We start from the raw sequence: 16,327 nt of genomic DNA on the forward strand, positions 1-16,327 counted from the left end.
TATGAAGGTAAAGCTCCAGCTTATATTTGTTGTAAGGATAATGTTCCAGCTTGTGCTTGTTATAAAGGTAAAGCTCCAGCTTCCTCTTGTTGTGAAAGGTAAGCTTCTGTGGAGTGGGTTAGGTCTAGAAACTGAAGGCAAACGTGAGTTCAAGCAGTTTCAAGTGAATGCTTGCCTGCCTGAGCTCCCACGTACGTAAATAGTGTTACGAACTAAAATTGCCTGCTTTCTCCGTAGGGGGTAATGCCGTCAGTGATGAGGTGTACTGTGGGCATTGCTTAAGGTTCTTTACCGAGTCCCCTCGCCCCCTATCTGCAACCCCCTTTCATTCCTTTTACTATACCTCCGTTTCTATTCCGCTTCTTCTCTCATACTAACTATTGTTTCATGGTGCAACTGCTTTGAGGTTTTCCTCCTGTTACACCTTTCAAACCGTTTTTCTGTCAATTTCAATTAACGTCTCTGTGGCGAATGACCTCATTGGTCGCAACGGTTGGCATTTGGCCTAAATTGAATACTCCATTCAACTATTGTAAATGCCTGCGTCAGCGCATTTCTGATATTGGTATGAATAGGTAATTATCAAAGGTCTTCTTATTATCATACATATGACGCATAATAGTATGGAATGAATGCCGGCCCGGCGCATATTAAACGTGACTGATGTGTGAGAGATGTATATATGTATATATGTGTGTGTGTGTGTATGTATGTATGTATGCTTTTTATGTTGTTATTTTTTTTATATGAAGAGGTTTATTGTGTCGTGGATGGAATTAAAAAATGATAGTCACGACGACTCCATAAATACTCAAATGGATGGTGGGGCCACTTGTTGCTCGATAAACACAGGGATGAATTTGTCATAATCGCAGCGACCTTTTTAACTCCCTTATTCGATGTTTTGGGGCAAAAGAGTTCAAAATATTAAAGTAATGATTTGAATTGCCGTGCCGCTGTGTCATTACGACGAAATTATCCACCGCATTCTTACCTGATAACTTTATCGCGTTATCTGGTTCATGCCTTGATTTGCTTGACATATCTCACCCTCAGTCCTAACCCCCCCTCCCCCCACCACTTCCTTTTCTTCCTTCCCCCTCTTAAGTATGCAAATGCTTGGCGAAGCGTCTTGGTTTCTTGTCGTAACAAGCCTTATTAACTCCTCTCCTGTTGATGTAAACAAATCCGGTTTTCATTTGGATCTGCTTAGTGGTGTGGCTTGCCTGGATAATTGTTATTAAAGGGAAAAACGGTTTAATCGAAGCAGAGAGAGAGAGAGAGAGAGGAGAGAGAGAGAGAGAGAGAGAGAGGAGAGAGAGTTATGTTCCTGTATGATTTTGTTCCTGCCTTACATGTTCATATTGTAATGAGTAATTGTTATTAAAAGGAATAACGTTTTAATCGAAGGAGAGAGAGAGAGAGAGAGAGAGAGAGAGAGAGAGAGAGAGAGAGAGAGAGAGAGAGATTGTGTTCCTATATGATTTTGTTCCTGCCTTACATGTTCATATTGTAATAAGTAATTGTTATTAAAGGGAAAAAAGGTTTATTCGAAGGAGAGAGAGAGAGAGAGAGAGAGAGAGAGAGAGAGAGAGAGAGAGAGAGAGAGAACTGTATGATTGTACTATATATATGATTTTGTTCCTACCTTACACGTTCATTCATAGTTCATAATTGTGCACTTATGCAAGTCTTCTTTGTGAATGAATTACTTGTTTACGCCCTTTTGGAGGAACCTTTTATGACCCCAAGCGCTGGTGGGAAGCAACGTAGCTTCCGACTAAACTTCATTGGCAATGAAGTGAGCAAGTTAAGCAATTGACTGACTGTCTGGATTGACTCGAGCAACCTATTTTCTTCTTTTCTTGCTTTTTTCCTTGACTTTTTTTCTTGTCAAAGCAAACTATTGAGATGGCTCTATTTGTCTGTCCATCCTTCCTTTCTCAGTCCGCCCTCAGTTCTTAAAAACTACTGAGGCTAGAGGGCTGCAAATGGGTATGTTGATCATCCACCCTCCAGTCATTAAACATATCAAATTGCAGCCATCTAGCCTTTGTAGTTTTTATGGTATTTAAGGTTTAAGTTGTCCATGATAGTGCATCTGGCACCGCTATAGGTGCCAACAGCACAGTCCATCACCGGGCCGTGGCTGAAAGTATCATGAGCCGCGGCTGTAAGATAAGTTTTCCGTTCAATAGAATCGAATTGCACGTAGTTATCCAAGGCCAGGTTGGGTATATATTATCTTTCAGACAAACGTTAATGTTGTAAGTCCTTTATCGTGAATCAAGACTGGTTGAAAGATAAATGCTTGTACAGTAAGACTGGTTGTAAAAGGTACATGGTTGTACTTAAGACTAGTTGTGAAAGGTACATGTTGTACATAAGACTGGTTGTGGAAGATACATGTTTGTACAATAAGACTGGTTGAGAAAGATACATGCTAGTATATTAGCTTTTGAGTTCTTTCCGGTTACATGTTTATGGTTGTATCGTCTGCAGTTTTGATATCTAGGCTGTGGTAATTAACTGGGGTGTTTTCATTATAATTGTCTCATTAAAATTTTTGTGATATTAAACTGCTTTTCTAATTGAGTAACTTGGCAGCAAGAAGAAGGCAACAGCAGCATGTCTCGAGAAGTAGCCAGTGTTTAAGAGAATAACCTTTCTATGGAAATTGTGTTGATATTTTTTCAAATTACGTATTTGATTCATTTTTCAATGTAGTTTAAGCCCGTTTTATGAATGATTTTGTTATGGTTTGATAACTAGTAATTATTTTTACTTTGTTTAAACCGCTTAACGCAGTTTGAAACTTTACTTTTAAAACGAAAAACGGGAGAAATTGTATATGTCGATTTCAAATTATTTTCTCAAATTGCTTGATATTTCAGTTGTGAGTGCCGAGGATTATCTTGTTTGGTTTGAAATATTTTCATAGAATTCTTCGTTAATTTTGGTCATATGTGTGTTACGTATTCTACAGTTTTATTATTTTTATTTTTTGTTATTTTTACCTTAACCTGATGAATATATGTTGATATTATTACACCAAGAGTCATCTTCGAATTGCAGGTAAAAATGCAACGTGACTCCTCATCTCTATATTGAATTCACATTCATATGTGTGTGTCATATTTTCGTTATGCTCTGGTATGCGTAACAACGCAGTTTCCGGGACAGGTGTCTCCTGTCTGTTTGAAAGGTATATAATGCAGGAAGTCAGTGTGGATCTAACATGTTCTCAAAAGTTATCAAGAAGCTGCTTCATCAATTTTATACATTCGTAAACTTTTAGTGAAACGTTGTTTCGGTCTTTTAAGTTGCTTCATATTTCCTTTGTTTACTCTCCTAACCCTTCGAGATCAGCTGATAATTTCACCATTTGTATTGTATGTAGGAATGTTAGTAATGGAAACAAAATACCCATAGTAGCATGATTCTTAGAATAGAGAAATAAATAAATTACTATGTATATGTACATCTATTTAATTGAAGATAAATCTGTACAGATAGCTTTCGGGAATCTGTGCAGATCTATCTTTAAATATGTGTACATATACACAACTGGATTTGTTTCTCCAGTATTTGTAATCTTTAACAGTACACATGTTATCCCTTTGTCGTGGGAGATGATAAGTCCATATGTCTAGTTCTACCCCAGTAGGGAGTAAATTCCACGATACTAATAATACACATATTTACTCCATACACAACAAAGTTTAGGCTAATGGAGATCCGTTGTGTGTTTGTTCCAGATAAGAGTGAGTGAGGACTCGATCATTTGGATGGATGGTTTGACCGCGTCCTCACTATCGGTCCTTTCGTTTCTTAATCGGCCGCTCCGATGAGTCAGTCCGTCCGTCAGTCAGTGGCACAACACTCATTCTCCGGTTCTGTTATCGCTTCCATTTCCTGTTTGTGCGTTTACCATATATCAAGACCTTAAACTTTAGGAGTGTAGATTAAGCCGTGGTAGCGTTAACTGCTCTTCGGTCGCCAGCTTGGTAGAATGTGAAAGTGAGAAGTTATAGTGTTAATAGTGTTACTTACCGAGACCATTTGAATGTGGTAATGACGATGAATTTGTGAGACTTGTAAGACGTCAGTGTTAATCATTCGACTTGGATTCATCAATTCCAAGTAAAGGTTGTTCGACCGACAACGCATCGGGTATAGGTACGGTGATTTATTATTATTTGATTAATAGTTGCAGGATATTTCCAATGAGTGTTCTTAAAAGGGTTAATGCAAAAACGTCATAGAAAAGCATGTTGAAATATCATAGGAAACATCGTTGGCCGGGGATTTACAGAACACAAATTTGTCTTAAGCAAAGTACCTTGATTGCTGCCTACAAAGTAGAAAGCGATTTGTTATTGACAAAACATTGGTATTCGACATGAAAGGTGTTTAATTTTTTAGTTACATTTTAAATAGTTTTAAGAAATATCGCGTCTACTTAAAAATTGTGTATATTTTGCTTGTTGTTGCATCCATCTTATTTATGGTACGTGTAATACCCTCAGAGTAATATACAGGGATTTTGGTGACTCTTGGCTGTTTTGTAGGTATATGTGATGTGTGCGTATGTACGTGTATAGAATACGAAGAAATAAAGGTAGACAGAAGGCCAATGTTAGAAATAAAAGGAAATTGTTCGTCAATACTCCCGTGAATAAATTACTGGTTGGAGGCTGTGACGTTTTATGAACATGGAATCTTAGGTGCCACATTGTTCGCCCTATGAAGAGTGGTTATATATCTTTGGACGGTTGTAGATGTAGCTGTCGTGGTAGGTACTTTGTTGTAGATGCTGACATTGACTTCCACAGATGATATACTGGAATACATTCTAGTTTTTTTTATAGATTTTTCCTCACATTAGGAACTGTAGTTATCACAACTAATAGGTTTCATCAATTAGTTATTAACGTTTCTACATTTAATCAATTTTAGGTTAGTTTGAAAGGGAGGTTGGTTTAAGTATCATGTGTATGAGACTTTCAGATTAGTTAAAATGTCTAACTATCACCTGAGACTTTTAAATAGTCTTGAACGATAGAAACTGGTTTCATAAGTTTATCTAAAAGCTGAAATATTTAGTCTGTTGCACACACACACACACACACACACACCACACACACACACACACACATATATATATATATATGTGTGTGTGTGACACAGACTAAATATTTTAATTTTTAGGTAATCTTATGAATAAAACTGTTTTATCGTCGAAGAATTATATTTATACATATGTATATGTATAAATATAATGTGTGTGCGTGTGTGTGTGTATTAGCTGCAAAAATGTTGACAACGAATACAAAGAAACTGATAAACAAAAACCAGACACGTTAAAAAAAAAGTGGCGTCGGATGCTACCCGGTCAAGAACGCATCGAAACAACACAGATGCACTGAAGATTTATCAGCGAGTGGAGAAAAAAACATGAAATTAGTCGAAGGTTTAGTTAAGGGCGAGAGAGATTAGTGGCCTTGATGACTTGGAAAGAAATGTAGTTAAAAAAAATGAGTGTCAGAATGTACTCGAAATCGGTTTTCATGCGACTCGACAGTGACACTCCAACATCCCCAAGTACTTCTGCACGTACGTTGCCCCTCAAGGTTGGTTTTGAGGCTTCATGCACAAAGAGCCTTCCCGAAGGGAGGAGAGTGTCAGGAGATAGATACAGATAGTAGTGAGGTAAGGACGAACTGCCTGGCTCTCTCTCTCTCTCTCTCTCTCTCTCTCTCTCTCTCTCTCTCTCTCTCTCAAGTCGAAGCTCAAACCCATCCTTGCTTCTGTGATACAAGTCTGAAAATTCGTGAAGTTTCGAGCGCATACGCACCCGCAAGCCAATGACATTAAGACATGATTCAGATCTCTCTCTCTCTCTCTCTCTCTCTTCTCTCTCTCTCTCTCTCTCTCTCTCAAGATACGCTAGGCAATATTGGGGTGTGGATCGTTTCGTCTTCATACTTTTATATGCACACGTAAGATGTGGTCGTATTGAATTTATGACCTCTTTGAAGGCTTTGCTTTCATAGCGGGAAATGTTTTCGCTGTTCGTTGTATTTTAAGTGAATTTTATTCGTGTTGCGATTATCCTTTTATGCACGAAGCTTTAGCGAATCACTTTTTCGAGGTCATTTGCCAGCGGTATTGTAATCTGGTAAACATATCCATTATAAGTTATCAGTATTCTAAGCCTGAGAGTTAGTAATGCCGGAAATTCAGGTGAACAAAAGGTATTGGCGCTGGAGTATTTCCAGATATCAAAGGATATTAAACTAATCGGAAAAATAATCGTAATAATTAACTTGACGTCCCCAAGACTGAAACGAATCGTAAATATATATGCTCGAAATTGCCACTTATTTAGAAAATTTCCTTGAAAACCTTACTTATTTGGGAATCACCTGACAATAACAGGAAATAATATAAGATACAGGCAACGGACTCTCTCTCTCTCTCTCTCTCTCTCTCTCTCTCTCTCTCTCTCTCTCTCTCTCTCTCTCTCACGAGCACGACACTTGAGGGTATTTTTAATCGCCATCATCATCGCCCAAAGCGTTTTCATTTCGTCGTCAAGTTGAGACGCTTGGAACTTGATAGTCAAGTCACTTCGCTTGCCTTGAAATGACATTTATTCGTTAACATTTCAATGGGAAATTTTCTGCGTATGCAGAGGTATTAACGTTTCGAAGTTTTGCTGGAGATATCTTCATGCTTCTATATGATATATGATAATCTAATCATCTCATTGAGTGGAAATCTTGGCAACTCTTCCATGACTTATTTGTTGTTCTTGAAGGATGCATACTGCTTTCATTACCAAAATGGAGTCGTCTGAACTGGATGACTGAAATTTTAAGAAGGCAGTTGCTAACCCTCGTTATGACTTGTAGCTAGAAGTAGTGGATTAATTTATGTAGGCGAGAAATATTATTAAACGAGTGACAAAGGACTACAACAAAGGAGGTACGCCGTAGTGGAAGTGATGTGATGTCACTGAATGCTCTCTCTCTCTCTCTCTCTCTCTCTCTCTCTCTCTCTCTCTCTCTCTCTCTCTCTCTCTCTCTGATAAAAGCCAGAGTCGAGACACTGAGACTGGTACCGGATGTCGAGATAACGCTATATCTTCACATAAAGTAATATTAATATTCTTCTTTGAATACAAGTGACGCCGCCGCCCGAGAGAGAGAGAGAGAGAGAGTTTTAAGTGTATTGATAAATGGAGAGGCACAGGACTACACCAGTTGTGGAGTTTTAAATCCACATATGATATATGATATGATATGACGAGTTAGCGTGATGGTCTTTTTATTTTGGTATTGTTTTTTGTCGAAAGGTAACTCGGGAAAGCTCTTATTTATGAGGATGGAAACTTACCTGGGGAGAGCTAAAGCTGTTTAAAGTCACTTGTAGGAATCTTATAACTGACACTTTATGGCTACTATGAGTCTTTTGTCATAGAAGCGGAAACCTGGTAGGGTTGTTTGTTAAAAAGAAGCTTACCGTGTTGAAGACGTTGAAAATTTCGACTAATCCATCGTGTTGGTCTGAAAATGATCCTCGAACAACATTCTGTAGGTGGTTGTAGGCAGTGTCTCTCTAGACCTTGGTTGTAGGTTTCGCCAGCCCTCGGAAACCACAGGAGCTTGAACCACATTTTGGTGGTATTGGTCTGACGTATATTTCAAGAACGCTCCGTAGAGGTGGTATACAATGCCGTCAGAGCGCCTCAGTGGCGTGATCGTACGTCTTGACCTACCACCTCGGTGCTCGCGAGTTCGATTCTCGGACACTCCATTGAGGTGTGAGAGATGTTGTGTGTTTCTGGTGATAGAAGTTCACTTTCGACGTGGTTGGGAAGTCACGTAAAGTCGTTGGTCCCGTTGCTGAATAACCACAAAAACAATGTCGTCAGTTCACCTCTTGCGGTGTAATGTAGGCTCTACTTAATGTACTTTGCCTCCTGTAAAATCTATAAAACCCTCTTACTGTAAATTTCCGTCTCAAGACCGCATGACCTCATAGGTCGCAGCGCTTGGCCTTTGGCCTAAATCCTATATTCATTCATTCACATTTCAGAAACGTGGTGAAACAAATATTTGGGAATTTTTCCGGAATTATTATCTCTATCACAGTCCTCCAATTCGACTGGGTGGTATTTATAGTGTGGGGTTCCGGGTTGCATCCTGCCTCCTTAGGAGTCCATCACTCTCCTTACTATGTGTGCCGTTTCTAGGATCACACTCTTCTGCATGAGTCCTGGAGCTACTTCAGCCTCTAGTTTTTCTAGATTCCTTTTCAGGGATCTTGGGATCGTGGCCTAGTGCTCCTATGATTATGGGTACGATTTCCACTGGCATATCCCATATCCTTCTTATTTCTATTTCAGATCTTGATACTTATCCATTTTTTCCCTCTCTTTCTCTTCAACTCTGGTGTCCCATGGTATTGCGACATCAATGAGTGATACTTTCTTCTTGACTTTGTCAATCAACGTCACGTCTGGTCTGTTTGCACGTATCACCCTATCCGTCCTGATACCATAGTCCCAGAGGATCTTTGCGTGATCGTTTTCTATCACTCCCTCAGGTTGGTGCTCGTACCACTTATTACTGCAAGGTAGCTGATGTTTCTTGCACAGGCTCCAGTGGAGGGCTTTTGCCACTGAATCATGCCTCTTTTTGTACTGGTTCTGTGCAAGTGCCGGGCATTCGCTTGCTATGTGGTTTATGGTTTCATTTTTTGTATTGCACTTCCTACATATGGGAGAGATGTTATTTCCGTCTATCGTTCTTTGAACATATCTGGTTCTTAGGGCTTGATCTTGTGCCGCTGTTATCATTCCTTCAGTTTCCTTCTTTAGCTCTCCCCTCTGTAGCCATTGCCATGTGTCATTGCTGGCTAGTTCTTTAGTCTGTCTCATGTATTGTCCGTGCATTGGTTTATTGTGCCAGTCCTCTTGTTCTGTCTGTCTTCTCCTGTCTCTGTATATTTCTTCTGGGATCCTCGTCTACTTTTATTTAGTCCTTCTTCCCATGCACTCTTTAGCCACTCGTCTTCACTGGTTTTCAGATATTGCCCCAGTGCTCTGTTTTCGATGTTGACGCAGTCCTCTATACTTAGTAGTCCTCTCCCTCCTTTCGTGTTATGTATAGTCTGTCCGTATTTGCTCTTGGGTGTAGTGCTTTGTGTATTGTCATATGTTTCCTGGTTTTCTGATCTATGCTGCGGAGTTCTGCCTTCGTCCATTCCACTATTCCTGCGCTGTATCTGATTACTGGCACTACCCATGTGTTTATGGCTTTTATCATATTTCCGGCGTTGAGTTTTGACTTGAGTATCGCCTTGAGTCTCTGCATATATTCTTTCCTGATCGTGTCCTTCATCTCTAGGTGTTTTATATCCCCTCCTTCCATTATTCCCAGGTATTTGTATCCTGTCTCATCTATGTGTTTGATGTTGCTCCCATCTGGTAGCTTTATCCCTTCAGTTCTCGTTACTTTGCCCTTTTGTATGTTGACTAAGGCGCATTTTTCTATTCCAAACTCCATCCTGATGTCCCCAGATACAATCCTTACAGTCTGGATTAGGGTATCTATTTGCTTGATGTCGTCCATGAACATCAGATGGTTGATTCTGTTGCCTCTTTTCTTGAGTTGGTACCCGGCATCCATCTTCTGTAGTACTTTTGTCATTATTATTATTATTATTATTATATTTCTATCACAGTCCTCCAATTCGAGTGGGTGGCATTTATAGTGTGGGGTTCCGGGTTGCATCTTGCCTCCTTAGGAGTCCATCACATTTCTTACTATGTGCGCCGTTTCTAGGATCACACTCTTCTGCATGAGTCCTGGAGCTACTTCAGCCTCTAGTTTTTCTAAATTCCTTTTCAGGGATCTTGGAATCGTGCCTAGTGCTCCTATGATTATGGGTACGATTTCCACTGGCATATCCCATATCCTTCTTATTTCTATTTTGAGGTCTTGATACTTATCCATTTTTTCCTTTTCTTTCTATTCAACTCTGGTGTCCCATGGTATTGCGACATCAATGAGTGATACTTTCTTCTTGATTTTATTATTATTAGTATTATTATTACTATTATCATTACTACTACTCGTTCCAGAAGGCTTTTAGTTCCGGGGACCTCTGTCAATTTTAAGGAACATGTTTATTTTTGTCCTGAGGAATGTGGTAGATTTGGTTGCATTTAAGTCATGAATATGTGGTTATTTTTTTATATGAAGTGCGAGGCTCTTAAGAGGTGTTGTGTGAAGGCTTCCCTTCATATTTATATTACGTCTTTTTTCTTTTCTTTTATGTGTGTTACCTTTTGCATGTGAGGAGTTAATAGCTGTTGATAGTTGAATTTTTTGTCACTTAGAGCAACAAAGAAATAAGTTCTGGTGGGTGTTAGTTTGCATTTATGATTATTATATTTATGCTTGTGTATGCATGTATTGGTATGTATGTATGTATGCATGCATGCTTGTATGTATGTATATGTATATAGTATATGTATATAATGTACATGTATTTTATATATATTGTGTGTGTGTACAAATGATTATATACACTGTGGATGTGTGTGTGTATGTATTCGTATATATCATGGATGTGCTGGAATGTTGACAGAACTGCGCGCGAGTCACACTAACGGCAAATTGTGATGGCCTCCATTGTATCCGGAAATTGCTTGCAAGTGTCCTTTACTATATATATATATATATATATATATATATCTATATATATATATATATATATAATATTATATATATATATATATATATATAATATAATTATATATACACACCAGACTGACGTTTGACATCTTTGGAGTCGACGAAGAAAGTTGTTATATATATAAAGGTTTTACTTAAAAAAGCATATAAAAAAAATGGCTTATGGAGTTAATTAAGAAAATGGATGATTAAAGGTGTGGTGTGGGGGTTCCATATTGACCTGGTTGGTTGGAGGACCATTAGTATATCGGTACCTTGAGGCTATTTCTCTCTCTCTCTCTCTCTCTCTCTTCTCTCTCTCTCTCTCTCTCTCTCTAGACTGATGTAAAAGTTTGACGAGTGGGTGTTACTAAAAGTCAATCCTTTGAAAGATCTCGATAGCTCCTTGACCTCTCTCTCTCTCTCTCTCTCTCTCTCTCTCTCTCTCTCTCTCTCTCTCTCTCTCTCTCTCTTTGTGTGTGTTATTTAGTGTTCGTGTGTCGGTGGTAATGCCGGGGTGGCATGTATTAATTTGGGTGATTTAATTGGAACAATATGTTATAATAATAATTTAGCTTGTATTATGTTTACTTTTAGATTCACATCAACCCTGCATCTGATGTCTAAGCCAGTCCCTTACGACGCTCCTGATTGGCTGTTGATAAGCCAATCACAGGGCTGGAAACCCTCAGTCTCTCTCGAGAGTTCACATAGGCAGGATGTATGTTCCACCTCTGCTGAGGGATAACTCTTCCAATAGTATCCCTCAGGAGAAGTGTGAACTCTCGAGAGAGACTGAGGGTTTCCAGCCCTGTGATTGGCTTATCAACAGCCAATCAGGAGCGTCGTAAGGGACTGGCTTAGGCATCAGATGCACGGTTGATGTGAATCTACTATAGTATTTACTTGGGCAAACAATGGGGTTCGTATATAGAATCTACCGGTCACTTTTTGCCAGATACATATGTAATTGTAGTAGCCACAGTGCCCTCTTTAACTTCTCGAATTCTTCGTGCCTTTTGGATCGTTTGTCACTAAAAAGCCTTTGATCCAATTGCAAGAAATTTGAAGCTGATATGATGTCCGGTAGTGAGAAACGAGTATTTTCAGAAGATTGATATATTTGGTTATTTTAGAAACGTTGGGTTTTAAGTCCATTTCCTCAGTTTTATTTGGGTAAGTTGATCTGTGTAAAAAGTGAAAAGTATTTTAAAGGTATAGAGCTTCCACTTTTTAAGTGTTCTGTGAAAGAAAACCATTGAGATGGCTATTGGTTTGTCTGTCCGCATTCAGATCTTAAAAAAGTACTGAGGCTAGAGTGCGACAAGTTGGTATGTTGACCATCCACTCTCCAATCATCTAACAGACCACATTGCAACCCTCTAGCCTCAGTAGTTTTGATTTTATTTACGGTCAACTTTACCCATAGATCGTGCGTCTGGCAGCGCTTTCTGGAGGAGTCCGCATCTGACGAGCAACTGAGCGCCGCCCGGTCTTAGCCGAGAGTTTCATGCAGTTGTTATACGCCATAGAGAAAACGCGATTGAGCCGAAGAAACTTCTGCGCATTTTTTACTTGTTTATGTTCTCCGTTGCTTTCTTGGTGAGATCATTTTAACATTGAAAAAGACAGCGTGTGTCCGCATTTTTACTTTGAAGCGAGTTTTGCTGGTGCATTTTCTGTAGACACTGAGTTCTTTATTATTACGTGAGAGTGTAGGGACAATTAAGATCTGTAATGGGGGGGGGGGGGGTGGGGGGGGGTTCGTAGTTATTTCAGTGCATTAATTTACTACCTGAAACACTGCATTACGGGGGATTGCATATTTTACTTTTGTTGGTTCTGTATGGGGGGGGGGGGGGGGTCGTTGTTATCAGTGCACTCTTATATGGAAGGTCGATCGGGAGGTTAATGCTTTTTGTTGGCGTGTTCGAAACGAACATTCAGTACAGATCGTGGTACTACTACTACTACTACTACTACTACTACTACTACTACTACTACTACTAACAGTATCAGGATAGTTTTCAGAAGTTCGCAGAATTGATCGATGCACCTCAGTTGAAGCTTTCGCGGTCCTCTTTAGCGAGGTCAGTGTCCCAGTTCCAGATTGAACTCTATTCCTACGAGAATGAACAGTCGGTGAATCCTCTATTCTTTTGCCCACTGAATCATTTATTAATCGCGTTTTATTGATGACTAAACCTACCTTCTGCAAATGTAGTCATTTTTTTGAGATGACCCAAATGTATATATAATACCTAGTATATATATATATTATATATATAAGTATATATCTATATATATATATATAGATATATATATATATAATATATATATATATATCCGAATCTTCAATAGGTCTTATTTCTCGAGACAGTATCTCTCTCTCTCTCTCTCTCTCTCTCTCTCTCTCTCTCTCTCTCTCTCTCTCTCTCTCTCTCTCTCTCTCTCTCATTTTTTTCTCCTTCAGACAATAAAAATTCTGTACTAATTCAGAGAATCTTATATAAAGAAAATCTGATATAAACCTCATTTTTGTTCGGTACGTCTCGTAGAGTATCATAGGGGATTAGTGCTGTCAGTGTACCTCATGTGGTGCACTGCAGGCATTACTTAAGGTTCTTTGCCTGTTAGACCTTTCAAACATTTCACTGCCAATTATCGTTCAGCGTTGAATGACCTCATAGGTCCCAGTGCTTGGCATTTGGCCTAAATTCTAGATCATGGGTTCTTAACAGACCTTACCAAATTACTCATTGATTATTAACATTTTACATTTTGTAAATAATAAAACTTTAATAGCTTTTGATTTTCTTGCCAGCTCTATTCCTAGCTAATCAAACAAAAACTAAGTAATAAACTACGTAAGTATATTAAGCTATATTGTCAGCAAACATGACTTTTATGGAATTGAGAAAAGGGGGCATGGAACCTTATTGGGCAATTCTCTGGGGGTCTGGAGTCATCCAGAGGTTAAGAACCCCTGTTCTAGATTCAGTTCGACAGGTGGCGTGGAATACCGTAGACACACGCGATCTAAAATAAACAGCATAGGTACTCCTTACTATTCAGACGAAACGTCGCATGAATGATTGTCGATACGTATATGAATAATTGCAAACGTTACGCTAAAGAAAATGATCTCGTACTCTGTCTGCGTCACGGGTAGATACGTCGATATTTGATGTTGGCGAGAGAGTGCAACCGATCAATGTTGCAAGAAATCATGTGAAATTGCATGATGTGCGTTTCATATTGGCTACTCGTTTCAGGCCGCTGTCACTTTCACCCTCCGGGAATATATACGTCTGAATTATAAATAAAATATCGAGAAGAAAAATGACGGGTGTGCTGCTGGCTCTGGGCAACTGGATGCAGTTGCAGTATTCTCTTATTTTGTATTTGTGTGTGTGTGTGCGCGCGCGCGTTCCTTTTGTTCGCATGTCAGAACATTTTTGTTTGGTGGTGAATACTATCAGTGACCATTTTACACGTGTATTATGTATGTGTTTGGATAAAGACTAATATATATATATATATATATATATATATATATATATATATATATTATATATATATAATAATAAATATAATTAATATATATATAAGATATATATATATATATATATAATATATATATAATAATATATATAATAATATTATATATATATAATATGATATATATATATATAAATTATTATATAATAATATATATATATCTATATAATATGAGTATGCATATACACTCAAAGAAAAAAAATGCCTATTAAAAACATGGTTAAAATTTAGCCAAGGACTGAAATATTGAAATATTGTCATTAGCCTTAAACCAGTGTGTTTTTAATGGACCTTTTATACTTGAGACGCATCCTGTTTTAACTGAGGAATTTTACACACACACACACACACACACAACACACACACACACCACACACACACACATTATATATATATATATATATATATATATATATATATATATATATTAGTGTGTATTTATGTGTATGCATAATATATACGTACATACATACATACATACATACATACAGTTCTTGTACGTATGTGTATGTATACACCTGCATAAGCCTTACTCTTGGCATCAGTAAGAGAAGCAAGCAAGCAAGCAAGCAAGCAAGCAGGCAGAACCTTTGCACTATAATATCTCTTCCTTGTGCCGTTGAGAAGACACTCCCCGGGTGTCGCTCTGTTTGAGTGGCACTTTGGGTAGGCAGTCGATATTTAACGTGTCTCGTCCACACTTTCAAGACTTATGCTGAGCTTAGGTGTGACCGAGAGGCCGACCAGAGGTAGAGGTGGAGGAGGAGGAGGAGGAGGAGTTTTTTATAATTTGCCTTTTTTTTACTTTGGGTTGTTAACTTTGGTTTTTCCTCTCACAGGCACTTTTTAAGGGTGGGTCGGTCTGCAAATTATGTAGCTTATGGACCTCTTGGCTCATTATAATGTTTTCATATATAATTTTGTTTTTTGGGTGGAGGGGCTATCACAGTCCTCCAATTCGACTGGGTGGTATTATTATTATTATTGTTATTATTATTATTATTATTATTATTATTATTATTATTATTATTTTATTGATTTTGTTTAAGTTATCTTTAGAAAAAACTGCACTTGCTGATGGTCCCCCATCTCTCTCTCTCTCTCTCTCTCTCTCTCTCTCTCTCTCTCTCTCTCTCGACCACCCCTTTAAGAGATGTATTGCAGATCGTTGTGTAACGAATATTCGAGTGCTGGAGTGTATTTTCATCGCTATCGGGTCAAATATGATTTGGAAAGCACACGTAAAATGTTGCAATGATATTGAAATGACGTGGAAGCTATTTGTGCTATAAATAAGGGAAGTATAGCTTACAGACCAGTTGTGAAATTCAATTGTTGTGGGCCTGTGTGAATGATGTAAATTGCTCCGTCTTTTGGGAGCTCTTTAATGATTGTGGTTTTTGATTTTCGGATTTTGCTCTTTGTGTTTAATTTTCGTTTGTTCTCTATAAAATCAGTAAAAACTTTGAAAACTGGAATAAAGTTAATGAGTTGTTTATAAAAGGCGCAACAAATACGAAAATTGTGCGGTAAAACTTGAAAGGAGAAATAAAAAAAAAGTGGTACTGGAATGAAGTTACAAAGTGATATTTATTAAAGGCACAACTAATACTAAAAATTTTAAATACAACTTGAAAAGGAAAATCGAAGACTAAAGTGAAAACTGGAATAATTTTATCTTAAAGTGAAAACTGGAATAAATTTATCTTTAAAAAGTGAAAACTGGAATAATGTTATCTAAAAAAGTGAAAACTGAAATAAAGTTATAATAAAAAAGTGAAAACTGGAATAAAGTCATAATAAAAAAAGTGGAAACTGGAATATAGTTAAATTTAAAAAAAAATTTAAAAAAAGTAAAAACTGGAATGAAGTTATAATCTAAAAAAAGTGAAAATTTGGGTTTTATGATAGGTGAAAAATGCCACTGCCACTGTATTAGAGAGAGATCGCTACTCGCAATGTAAACTTCTATCCATAAATATAAATTTAACAACGAAACCAGTTATTATTCGAGATCT

General features: G+C 37.9%; 1 protein-coding gene across 3 annotated transcripts in view; it reads left to right on the plus strand.

Annotated features, from left to right (window-relative positions):
• Positions 1-16,327, plus strand: part of LOC135214897 (ras-related protein Rap-2b-like) — a 198,702-nt gene that overhangs the window by 34,514 nt on the left and 147,861 nt on the right. The window contains exon 1 of one of the 3 annotated variants that reach the window (XM_064249370.1): positions 3,961-4,179. The exons of the other annotated variants lie outside the window; for them this stretch is intronic. The gene's annotated coding sequence lies outside the window, so the exon portion shown is untranslated. Of the gene's footprint in view, positions 1-3,960; positions 4,180-16,327 lie in introns of those variants that run through there. 3 annotated transcript variants of the gene reach the window in all.

Source organism: Macrobrachium nipponense, chromosome 19, assembly GCF_015104395.2.
Source record: "Macrobrachium nipponense isolate FS-2020 chromosome 19, ASM1510439v2, whole genome shotgun sequence".
Lineage (NCBI taxonomy): Eukaryota > Metazoa > Arthropoda > Malacostraca > Decapoda > Palaemonidae > Macrobrachium > Macrobrachium nipponense.